Source organism: Rhipicephalus microplus, chromosome 6 (assembly GCF_043290135.1).
Source record: "Rhipicephalus microplus isolate Deutch F79 chromosome 6, USDA_Rmic, whole genome shotgun sequence".
NCBI lineage: Eukaryota > Metazoa > Arthropoda > Arachnida > Ixodida > Ixodidae > Rhipicephalus > Rhipicephalus microplus.
In genome coordinates this window covers 107,549,256-107,561,424 of record NC_134705.1, presented here as the reverse complement: position 1 = coordinate 107,561,424, position 12,169 = coordinate 107,549,256, and the positions used below count along the sequence as shown (strand labels likewise).

General features: G+C 45.6%; 1 protein-coding gene across 4 annotated transcripts in view; it reads right to left on the bottom strand.

Moving 5' to 3' along the window:
* Positions 1 to 12,169, bottom strand: part of LOC119167424 (uncharacterized) — a 179,600-nt gene that overhangs the window by 114,411 nt on the left and 53,020 nt on the right. The gene's annotated exons all lie outside the window — the stretch shown is intronic.

Sequence of the window (12,169 nt, the reverse complement as noted above, 5' to 3'; positions counted from 1 at the left end):
TAGTACATTGAACAGTGATTAGTACAGTAGGTTGCATTGAAATTCTATGCTTGCTGCGAATCCCTGCAAAATAAGCACCATATAGTAAGCATGAATTGCCACAATAGGAAGGAAGAAACCATTTGCGCCAGAAAAGCAGCCTAATTGTTGCGGCGACTAAAAATATTATTTATTATTCGGAGAAGCTTGTGAGGGTAGGAACATACATACTTTAAGGTAAAGGCTGCACTGCAAAGTTAAGGATGAAAAAAACTAGACTTTTTTTAATCCTTGACTTTACAGTGCAGACTTTACTTATGGTATAACATGACAGTGTGGAATGAGAGATGCGTAAATTGACATAAGCTGAACTGCATATATTGTTTAGCTGCGTTGTGCATAAGCTTGCAGCAAAAGTAGTTCTAGTAATGATATTTAGCAGATGACATGTCCTTTGGAAGTTATTATCTAGATCCACATTTTATGCCCTGGAGCGGGACACTGTTCGTTTATAAAGAAGACAAAGATTTCTTTTGCCACTCAGCGCCTGTTCGGAGACCCTTTGGTGTCGTTGGTGGAAAAGATTGAAGATTTCGATTGCATGCCTAAACCACAATGTGGTTCAGTTCATGAATCGCGGCCTTGTCGTGCTATCTTTCTTGTTTAGCATAGCTCATATTTCTTTCTTTATTTTCATAATTTCTTCTTTGTTTCAACCGTGCGTTGCAGTATCCTTGATATTTTGGTGGCTGAAGTTTGTAGTTCTCAATTTTAAGCACTTGTAACATTTTGAACATTCAACGTGCACATGTGACGACAATCCACATTGTTTAGCAGAATATCGGGTAATGTGCAAGAAAGACGGCCACGTTACTTTTCTTTTATTAGAAATTTTATTAAATCACAGTTTTTGTAATGCCCTCATGATGAAGTCTGTCGTGTAGTCTGTTGTGGAGTCTGTTATGGAGATCAGTACTGTTGTCGAGATCGGTAATCGGCTGTTAGGCCTTTACCTAAATTACCATTACACTCTCAGCTCCAGGAAAATGCGGCCTCCTTGGACAACGTTTCATGCTTCCACCAGGGTGTTACAATTTGAGCACCGCAACAACTACACCAGTGTGACAGCTGCACTGTTCGTTAAGCGAACTGCGCGTTCAGCGTTCAGCAAACACGTAAGTGTGGTGTTCTAGCTTCTTGAAGTAGAAGCAGGCATCTTATGGAAGAGATATACTTCCAAAGTGAAATATCCGTAGCGAATCATGGCAGGAGGCCTGGCTGGCAAAGCTGATTACCACGTGTCTTGATGCGCCTAATCTTTTGGCATTTACGATAACGATGTCAGAGTTTTTCTTCAATACTTCTGCATAAACATATTTGTAGGATTCGTCCGTGTAGGCTTTGCAGATGCCGCCACGGTTGGATGCGTCAGCCGCTCTAATTCAGGTTACCACTAGTAAGTGAATATTGTACGTCTGGATTTTATGTACTTCCAGCTAACGGTAGGATTTGCCTGCTTATGCTGGCTTTAATTATTCTACAGGTATTTTCAATAGAGTGCATTGTTATTTAGACTTAGAGATATTTAGCGAGGCCAATGTTCTATAGCTTTATAGGATGTCTTGATGTAGTTACAACTTTGAAATCTTTGCTTGGCAGCCTCAGCATGGTCTTTCAACGTAGAAGCATTGGCTGGTGCGTTCGTTGCACAAGAATCATTTCGTTAGTGGCATGTTTAAACAATGCTTTCGAAGGCACGCACGTTTGATCGCCTGCTATTGCGTATTCCACGATCATCAAATGTGGCTGTCGGCTGGCCTGAGCGTTGCGGCCACTACTTTGCGCTCCCAAATGTCCATGAGTGATTGGTGATCGTAAATGAATAGAGACGGGCTCATGATTGACATTAGTGATTTGCGACATGGATTTCGGTACTGAATTCGTGATGACTGCCTTCAGAGTGCCAGTTCACACTCCGGCAAGCTGCTTCGAAACCAAGCCACTGGCACTATGCCACTGGCGCGAATTCCGTTGAACGTCGCGCTGGTTTAGCCGGCGTCTTTTTGGTAAAGTTCAAAAGCATAGAAGCCCACGCCCAAATGTTGATGTTGTTGGGTTTCTCTTAACCCTAAGAAGACGATAAGCACATTTTGTAACGGTTGCACTATAATTTTTGCACAAACAGCCAAAGCGCACAAGCACGATTTAAGAGCATCCTCAGCCGGCACCTTCATAGGATCCCTTTTGTGTGATAGAATACCAGTACAACTCTGGGTCATATTTTGCGAACTAAGACAATTTAGTAGTTTATGCCACGTACTTCAACTCATGTATTTTAAAACATGAATTCTGTTCGAAGAACGCAAATAAAATAAGCGGTTCCTAATCAACTGCATTTCTTACATGAGAATCGTTTAATCAATGATTAGGGTGGCGTAAGTAGCCATTATGATACTGTATGCCACGCACACTCACTGTATTTCGATGAGGGATAGCAAATTTAACCTCCCGAAATATTAATGTTTTAAAATTCGTTAAGTAATCTGGCAAAAATACACAAAACGAGTTAAATACTCATGACGTAAAAACACGTTCAAGTTTAGCAAGTTCCGACTCAGAACTTACTTTTGCCGCATCGAAAATTAACCCATGTCTGTTGAACAAGTAAAAGAAGAGTTGTCAATGCACCATTTTTCTGGCAAATCATTTGAATTCATCAATTGAGCAATTTATCTCAGAGCGAAAAATTTCTTCAATATCGCTTTATTTTCACTTGGACCTCGGTTATCATTCGTCAAGGCCGCTGTATGATGACGAGGCACGCCATAGTGGAAGACTTCAGACTCTTTGTCTATCTGGCGTTGGGCAACGTGCAATGCCACCTTTTATTACGCCGACCTATGGCATTTCGCATCAACTTATACGAGACCACTGCAGTAGCACTCGAGTAGCTACTGACAGTTCCGTAACCGAAGACCATTGCGCATAACTTTTTTTGTCTATAAAGCACCCGTGTGGCGAAACAATTTTCTCACCACAGGTTTCCCTTGTGGGGTCGCCAAAATGTGGTTTTTTGCACTATTATGTTGCTACAGATGACAAGGAATGTTTATTTTAGCGCAAAGTCATCTTCTATGTTCAACCCTAGATCTATTTAGGTTTTGTGATGTCAAATAAAGTAACGCATCTTGTGTATCCATTCATACATATTCAGCACCAGTGTGATTTTTTGCGCTTGTGTTTCGGGAATGGGCCTAGATTACGGTGGAGTCTGAAACAAGTATAACACGACCATTTAGACTACCTATATGTTTTAGTATGGGCGTAAGCAACACACTGTATATTTTATCAGCGCTCTACAAAGTTGTAAAAAATTTCATCATTAACAAAATTCTACAAAACACAATCTCAGAAAACTGCACCGGCGAAGAACAGAGGCACGTAAGCGCTACCGCATTCTGCCACTTCGCCTCCCCGCAGATAATGGTGCAGCTTTAGAACGAATAACTGCTGGCGGTCACGAAATATTAGCTGTTGTGCACATTTAAACATTGCTATTTTTCACACGCCCAACAATATGTGCCCACTATTGGCGCAGTTTACGCTACGGAGTGACAGACTTGAACTAAAGAAGCGGTTCACAGACGCTCTTTTGATTGCTCGCATTGCATGGGCAGCGGTGTGTTTACTCTGTACCTCCACCTCGTATGAGTGTTTACCCTGTAGCAATAGTCTTTTGAATGCTGCGATCGTCTGACGCACAGGAGACAATTTGAACTGAGAATTTTTCCAGCACCCTTTATTTTCTGCAAAACACATTCCTTGCATCGCCAGTGGCCAGTGCGAGCTCATAGGGCTCATCACGGTGGCCGGAGCGGCATAGTGGCAATGCTAGCTTGCTACGCCACCTGCTTTTACCAGTGACGTAATGAGGCCTTTTTATTGAATAAAAGTTGCAGCTGGCGAAACACTGTGACACTACGAAAAGCCACCTTCGCTAGCGATCGCGTTGATCGCGTGGCTGGTGCACCTCTATGAATGGTCACCAGACAGATTTAGCGGAGCCTACTTTAGATACTTGTATCACTTCATATAGCTTCGAAAAAGAAAAAAAAACAATACTTCGCCTTTTGGCGATGCGTCCGCATTTCATACCTGAATTCCCGACTTGAATGATATCACTGCTATTAAATATGATTTGGACAATACCGCTACATGGCATGAGCAGAGGTTCATGCCATGAAACTAGCCTAAATGCAAACCAATCAGAGCCTCCCGAGAATGCACTACGATTCAACATACATACCACATAAATTTGTCTCCCATCGCAATATCCGAAAGTCACAAGTAGTTAGTAGTATACTTAACACCATTACTATCAGGAGTATTACATATTCAAACAATAAGTTCTGAGGCATCACGCACACTTGGTTGCGAAATGTTAAAATCTCAAATCCACTTCCGTTGACATCCTGAACGTGTTTACTTGACGTATGTGCGACCGAAGCTTGAGTACGCGTCATTCACTTGGCACACATCACAGTCATATTGTTACGGGATTTAGGCTGACTGATACAGGGCATAGTGGGACCTACCCATAAAGGTGCCTCAGACTGAGAGTGAAAAAGTAAATGTTGTCGGTGAGCTGCGTTGTGGCTGTGGACTGACTACTGTTATTTTCCACGTAACATTTTGGTGGAAGTGCTAGGTGCTCTTTTGACAACGGAGCTACGAAGTGGATGCCTCCTTAAGTCTGCTGCCATGACTCCGGGTGGGGATACGTCTTCGCCACCTACCTCGGCAACGACAGCAACCCGGTACATCGCCCTAACGGAACCCCGTGATCCCGGTACCTTTACTGGAGAGGACAACGCAAATGTGGACAAGTGACTTAGTTTGTACGAGCGTGTCAGCAAGAAATATGGCTGGGACCCAACCGTTATGCTTCTAAATAACATTTCCATCTTGACAAGACCCCTCGCATCTGGTTTGAGACCCACGAGCACGAAATCACAAGCTGGAAAATGTTTAACAACAGCTCTGTGACCTTTTTTGGCAACCCGTTTGGTCAACAGCTTGATGCCCGAAAGCAATTCGCCGTGCGTACACAGACGTCCACTGAGCCCTACTTGGCTTATATTCAAGACATCTTAGCGTTGTGTCAAAGGGCCGATCCCAGCATGACTGAGGCAGACAATATTTCGCTCGTTTTAAAAAGAATCGCAGACGATGCGTTCAGCCTGCTTGTATTTATGAACGTAACGACCATCGTCGCCGTTATCAAAGAGTGCCGCCGTCTCGAGCAGGCGAAGAGTCGACGCATTTTGCACCAGTACCAGCGCCTACCCAACACCGCTGTAACGTCGTCTAGCGAAGCCACTTCTTGTCATCCGTCTAACACCGAAGACGTGACGCGCATCGTCTGACGTGAACTCGAGGCCGCTTACCCGGCTGCCAACAAACCGACATTGCCAACGCCCCAACGCCAGCTGTCTCCTTGATCCAGGCTGTTGTCCGCCAGGAATTTGCTAACCTGGGTATCTTGTCCACTGCATCCATCCTGGATAATACTGATCCCTCGATAGCTTCTGTGGACATGAGACGTCGCCATCCGTACTCTATTCGAACGAGAAACCCGTCTGAATGGCGGACAGCTGATGATAAGTCAATCTGCTTCCGCTGTAGTCGCGCAGGACACATCGCTCGTTACTGCCGCAGCCATTGGCCATCTATGCCTTCTGGCTCGTGCCCCGCTTACAGTAACTAATTCCGTCCACCGAACTACCATTATCCGACCTGCACTGAGTCTACAGCATTTACTGCCCCTGAGGACTACAGCCGCCCTGTCCCGTCGTCGCCGCCGCCGCTTCAAAGCCACCCTTCTCGTTCAAATACGCGTCGCCGCTCTCCCTCGCCATTGTTAACCGCCGATTGTCACCGTAAAACTAGGTTGCGCAGCTTCTGGGCGTGAAGCTGTCCAGTCGACCTTACCCGAAAAATCCTATGATGCCCTTACGTTTGAACCGGAACACCCTTGAAGTATTTGTTGATGGCACACCTGTTAAAGCTTTGATTGATACGAGCGCTCACGTCTGTTCGCATTTTCGTCGTCGCATGAAGAGGGTCCCTTGACCTGTGTCGTCCAAGTTGCAGATGACGCAAGAGTTTCTGTCGTCGGTATGTGCACAGCTCAACTTACCGTAGCCGGTCATCAAGTGGTCCTCTTTTTTACCGTGCTTGCAACATGTTCCCAGGACCTCATACTATAGGCCTTGATTTTCTTGCTGCCAATTCTGCTCTGATTGATAGCTCCGCTTGTGTGCTCCACCTTTAACTGCCACAAATCAGTGACGCCCCGTACCAACCAGCATGCCGATTACAATGCAGCGACTTTGTTCACCTGCCCTCCAAAACTGGGACGTACATAGATTTTTTGTGCTCACCAGCTGCGCCCGATGGTGACTATTACGCTACGCCTCTCACCGACGTACTCCTTGCGAACAATGTTGCAGTTCCCTACATGGCGCTCAGCATCACAGATAACAGAACTTGCCTACCACTTGCAAATTTCGGCTACATCAGTCATGTGTTTCCACAAGGCATTTCTGTGGCCCACCTAAGTCCGTCGCTCGATTCACAAACTGAAGTGCTTGCTTTAGACACCCTTGTTTCAACGCAGCGCACACCACTCGCAACACATTTGGGCAGCCGTCAAATTGTAGACATGATTGCCACTGATCTTCCGCCTCCGCAAGTTGAAGCCTTACAGCATCTTCTCGAGGCCTACCAGAATATTTTCGATTTTGGCGACCGACCTCTAGGGCAGACGTCGTTTGTCCAGTATCGCATACGCACACGGGATGCCAACCATGTTCACCGCCGTCCCTACAGAGTGTCTGCTTTTGAGCGGAGCATCATTCAGAAGGAGGTGAACAAGATGCGAGCGAAGGACATTATTGAACCATCCTCCAGTCTCTGGGCATCTTTGGTGGTATTAGTTAAAAAGAAGGACGAATCGGGATGATTTTGTGCAGACTATTGCCACCTTGACAACATCACCAAGAAAGACGCATACCCTCTGCCCCGAATTGACGGCGCCCTTGATTGCCTCCATGGTGCCGCCTACTTTTCTTCTATCAATCTTCGTTCTGGTTATTGGCAGATTGCCGTGGACCCTATGGACCGAGAAAAGATGGCTTTTGTAACACCCGATGGCCTCTACTAATTCAAAGTCATGCCTTTCGGCTTATGTAATGCCCCCGCCCCCTTTGAACGAATGATGGACTCCCTGCTCAATGAATTCAAGTGGTCTACATGTCTTTGTTATCTGAATGACGTGATTGTATTTGCTCCCGCTTTTGAAGCGCACCTTGAGAGACTGACCGAAATTCTTGATGTATTCTATCTCACTAGCTTTCAGCTGAATTCATCCAAGTGCCGGTTCGGTCGGCGCCGCATTACAATACATGGACATAATGTTGACACTTACGGCGTACAGCCTGACCCAGAAAAAGTTCGAGCTGTGAAGGACTTTCCTGTGCCGAAAACTGCCAAAGATGTCCGCAGATTTGTGGGGCTCTGCTCCTACTTTCGGAGGTTCATCAAGAACTTCGCGGAAATTGCTCGGCCCCTAACAAATTTACTCAAACCAGATGAGACGTTTACCTGGGGTCCCTCGCAAGCAGCAGCAATCTCCGACCTGACCACTTTGCTCACTCCCTCTCCTGTTCTGGCTCATTTCAAACCTACGGCCCCGACCGAAGTCTGCACCGATGCCAGTGGTTACGGAACAGGCACTGTGTTGGTTCAGTGAAAACGTGGGCAGCATCGCGTGATAGCTTATGCATGCAGGTTGCTGACCCCCTCGGAGCGCAATTAATCCATCACAGAGCACGAATGCCTAGCGCTGTTGTGGGCAGTCGCAAAATATCGCCCTTACTTATACGGCCAACCATTTATAGTTCTCACCGACCACCACGCTCTTTGCTGGCTCGCCTCCCTCAAAGATCCCACAGGTCGTCTCGCCCGCTGGGCACTCCGCCTCCAAAAGTATTCTTACACCGTAGTGTATAAATCAGGAAAACTGCACAAAGATGTGGATTGTCTGGCGCGCTACGCTGTCGCGACTGCGATCCTACGAGCACTGATTCTGCGGGTTGCGTCCTTTCCATCTCCCAGCTGCTTTATCTCGGGGACGAGCTGCCTCGCCAACCGGATATCGGCCGCCTAATACAACAGCTTGCATCTTCAGCGCAAGACGCTTCTGTTCGCATGTTTACCTTAGAGGACCACACCTCATATCGGCGTAATTTATCGCCCAATGGTCACGACCTACTTCTGGTCATACCAAAGCACCTGTGCTCCACAGTCCTACGCAAGCTCTATGACACGCCAACCGTGAGTCACCTTGGTGTCTCTCGCACATATATGACCATGTGCGAAGCCTCCTCTATTGTCCTGGCCTTTCACGCTCCGTACGTCGTTAATTCAACGCTTGCGAAATTTGTAAGCGTCGCAAAAAGTCATCAGAACTCCCTTACGGGTATCTTCAGCCCATCGACATCGCATCGGAGCTATTCTTTTGTGTTGCTTTGGACCTTCTCGGTCCCTTCCCAACATCCGCCTCCGGAAACAAGTGGGTCACTGTTGCTACAGATTACGCGACCCGCTATGCAGTTACGCGAGCCAGGTCAATAAGCTGTGCTACAGACGTCGCTGATTTTCTATTACGCGATCTCACTTTAGAGCATGGAGCCCCTCGTTAACTGCTGACAGATTGAGGCCGTACGTTCCTTTCGAAAGTAGGTGACGATATCCTGCGTTCCTGCCCTACCCGACATAAGCTCATGACATCGTACCATCCCCAGACAAACGGGCTTACACAGCGTTTAAACCGCACCCTGACAGACATGCTATCGAAATACGTCACGGCCGATCATCGTGATTGGGACCTTGCACTACCCTATGTGACGTTCGCATACAATTCCTCCCGGCATGACACTGCTGGGCACTCGCCATTTTACCTTCTGTTTGGACGCGAACCAACAGTGCTGTTGAATAACTTCCTGCCAGCCACTGCGCAGTCTACTTCTAAATATGCACGCGACGCTATTACCCGAGCTGACCATGCTCGTCAGTTTGCCCGGAGCAGATTATTGGTGTCCCAAGACTTGCAGAAGCATCATTACGACGAGCGGCATCACGAAGAACATTTTCCGAAAGGTTCCTTCGTTCTTTCTTCTTTGGTCCCCTAGGCGACATGCGGGTCTTTGTTTGTTTGTTTGTTTCTAGCCTAGAATCCATGGCTCATACCCACACTGGGGGATTGGCCAAGAGATAATGTAGTCTCATATGGACGATAACTGCACTATATATTACAATATCTCGTTCAAGAACGTCCAGGAAAATGGGTCATATTCTGTGATTCGAAGGCAGCGCTTCAAAGTTTGCAGTCTGCCATGCGTAGGAGGAGCCATGACCAACTGGTACAAGAAATAAGACATTGCCATCATGAAGCTCTAGCACGAGGGCATGATATTATATATCAATGGCTGCCTGGACATATCGGTATTACCGGAAATCAATTAGCCGATGATGCAGCCCGCTCAGCTCATGAAGAAACCCGTGTAGTCCCGATTCCTCTATCAAGGAATGATGCAGCAAGACAACTTTACCTGCTGGCTCGAGATCTCACACGCACGTTCTGGTCGTCTACCAGCTTCCAAAGGTGTCAATTTTATGAACTGAATCCTTCGCTCAAGCTAAAGCTACCATCACAACTTTCCCGCTCCGATGCGACACTGTTATGCCGCCTTTGGTTGGGTGTTGCATTCACAAAGGTGTACTCCTTTCGCATTGGTATGGCAGACACTCCTACATGCGACTACTGCGGAGATGAAGAGACCATCGAACACGTCCTGTGCTGCTGCGCTTGCTACGACACACAGCGATGCCAGCTACGGATGGTTTTGAATCGACTTGACCCCGGACCATTTGTGTGCAGAAGATACTAGGACCTTGGGCATCTGCCTCAGTTGCGCAGAAAGCAACTAAAGCACTGCTACTTTACCTTAAGTCAACAAACCTGAGCGACCGCCTGTAAACTGTGTGTGCTCCCCGAGTGTGCTCGTGATTGTGTGTACCTTCTCATCTTTCTGCAACCTCTTTTCTCCTCTTTATCCCTTCCCCAGTGCAGGGTAGCAAACCGGATGTGCGTCTGGTTAACCTCCCTGCCTTACCTTGTATCTTTATCTCTCTCTCTCTCTCTCTTACAACAAAGAAAGGGGGGGGGAGTAGTAGAGTGAAGACAGTATATTAAAAAAAAACAAAGATTCAGATAGAGAGAAAAAAATCAACAAGAAAGTAGACACTAATAGCTATACCTTGATTTTGGGAGCCGACCAGACAGCTGCTTTTGCCAAACACGATTAATTTGGTATGTCACAGATTTATCCGGATTTAAAAATTACTTTTCGACACGTTTTCTTTTTTTTTTGAGTACCTGTTAACGTAGGCTTTATGTTGAAAAACGTTTAGAGTCTTGAATAAAATTACACACCACATCGAATGCATCTCTGTGGCAATTTCCAAAAACAGAGGCACTAAAATTTAGAACATTTTCTGTGGTTAACTTTAAACCTAGCTTCGCAAATGAAATAGCCAGAAGTCGTTTCGTAATAATGCAGGTGGGCCTTTCAGAGAAACTTTTTTTTCGTTTCACGTGCCCATACCGCGTGCTTCGACGAGTGACCGATACTACATATGAAATTGTCCCTGATAATCAATCAACCTCTTCTACTCTGCTGTCCCGGGACATTGTCTACGTATCAAGGCTCAAGCGTTATCTCACTGCTCCTGCTGTGGCTCCGTAAGCTCACCGGGTTGGCGCTTTTGCTGCCGGGGATTGTGTTATGTGATTTTGGCTGACTGAAACAGGGCAAAGTGGGACATACCCCTAAAGGTGCCTCAGACTGAGAGTGAAGAAGTGGACGTTGTCGGTGAGCTGCGTTGTGGCTGTGGACTGACTACTGTTATTTTCCACGTAACGATATCTTCCAGAAAAAATACAAGCAATACAACCCCACGCAACACGTTTAAAAAATTCTATTACTCATCATATATTAGTACTGGTGCTTCGAAACGCACCCTGACACTTCGAGCCCTCAAATTACTTTGTACGCTTCCTGGTGTTTGCAGCTTGTTGTTTAATTCATCAGTCACATACAAGAGATACGCATCTTATTGCACCTAGTGCGATAATCTTCGAGATTAGATCACACATGTAGCATTGCCTACCAATTTGGTCTTACAGAGGCGACGAATAACTCCTTCTTCTCTAACGAAAAACTCTCGAAAGCGTTTTTTGATAGCCTTGCTTTCTTCTCATAACAAGAGAATTTTCGCAAAAGAAGACGTGTGGTTTGCTGTCACAATATGCGTCTACCATAACGTGTGAAAGTGTCCCTGTGTACTGGATGCTACATTTGTTTGAAAATTTTCCAATTACATTTATTGTATTGTCTCGGAACCTCTGTATGTACCCCCTGTTATGTAAAGCCTTCGCGCCTCTAACCCTGTAATGCCAACGAACAGTTGTGCCTTTACAAAATTGTTAGAAAAGTCTGGCTCTTTTTATTCTCCTTTTGCAGTTCGTTTTGAGATCAATGTGAATGAAATTTTCTTTTAGGCAAACCCTAATTAGTTTTTGTAGCAAATTATTATTTACTATCGTATAATATGTAAGTCCTTATTCCTTTTTGATAACATATCAAATCTGCAATAGCTGCCTACAATGACACCTATAGTACCTTTAGCAAGGTATTATATTCAATGTAATAATTATAATACTGTGGGACTTATAGAGATAAAGTGTGATAGGGGAAATAATTGAAATGCGAATTGAAAGTCATGTATTGGCCTGAGCTGTTTTGAGTCTTTTTACAGTTGGAAAAATGTTCACTGCAATGAGTGAATCTTTGGTTTGAGTTTCTACCGTGACACTTATACTCCACCTCATTCCTGTGTGATGATCGCATGCGCACCTACTTATCTGAATGATACCAATCTTGCACTGGTAATAGTACCGCTTTAACGCAAGAGCATTACAAAGCTGGGATCACAGAAATACTGCCGTCAGTGTAGGCCCCATTGGTTGCGAGCGAAAAATCTTCTGTGAGAGAAAAAGCAAGTT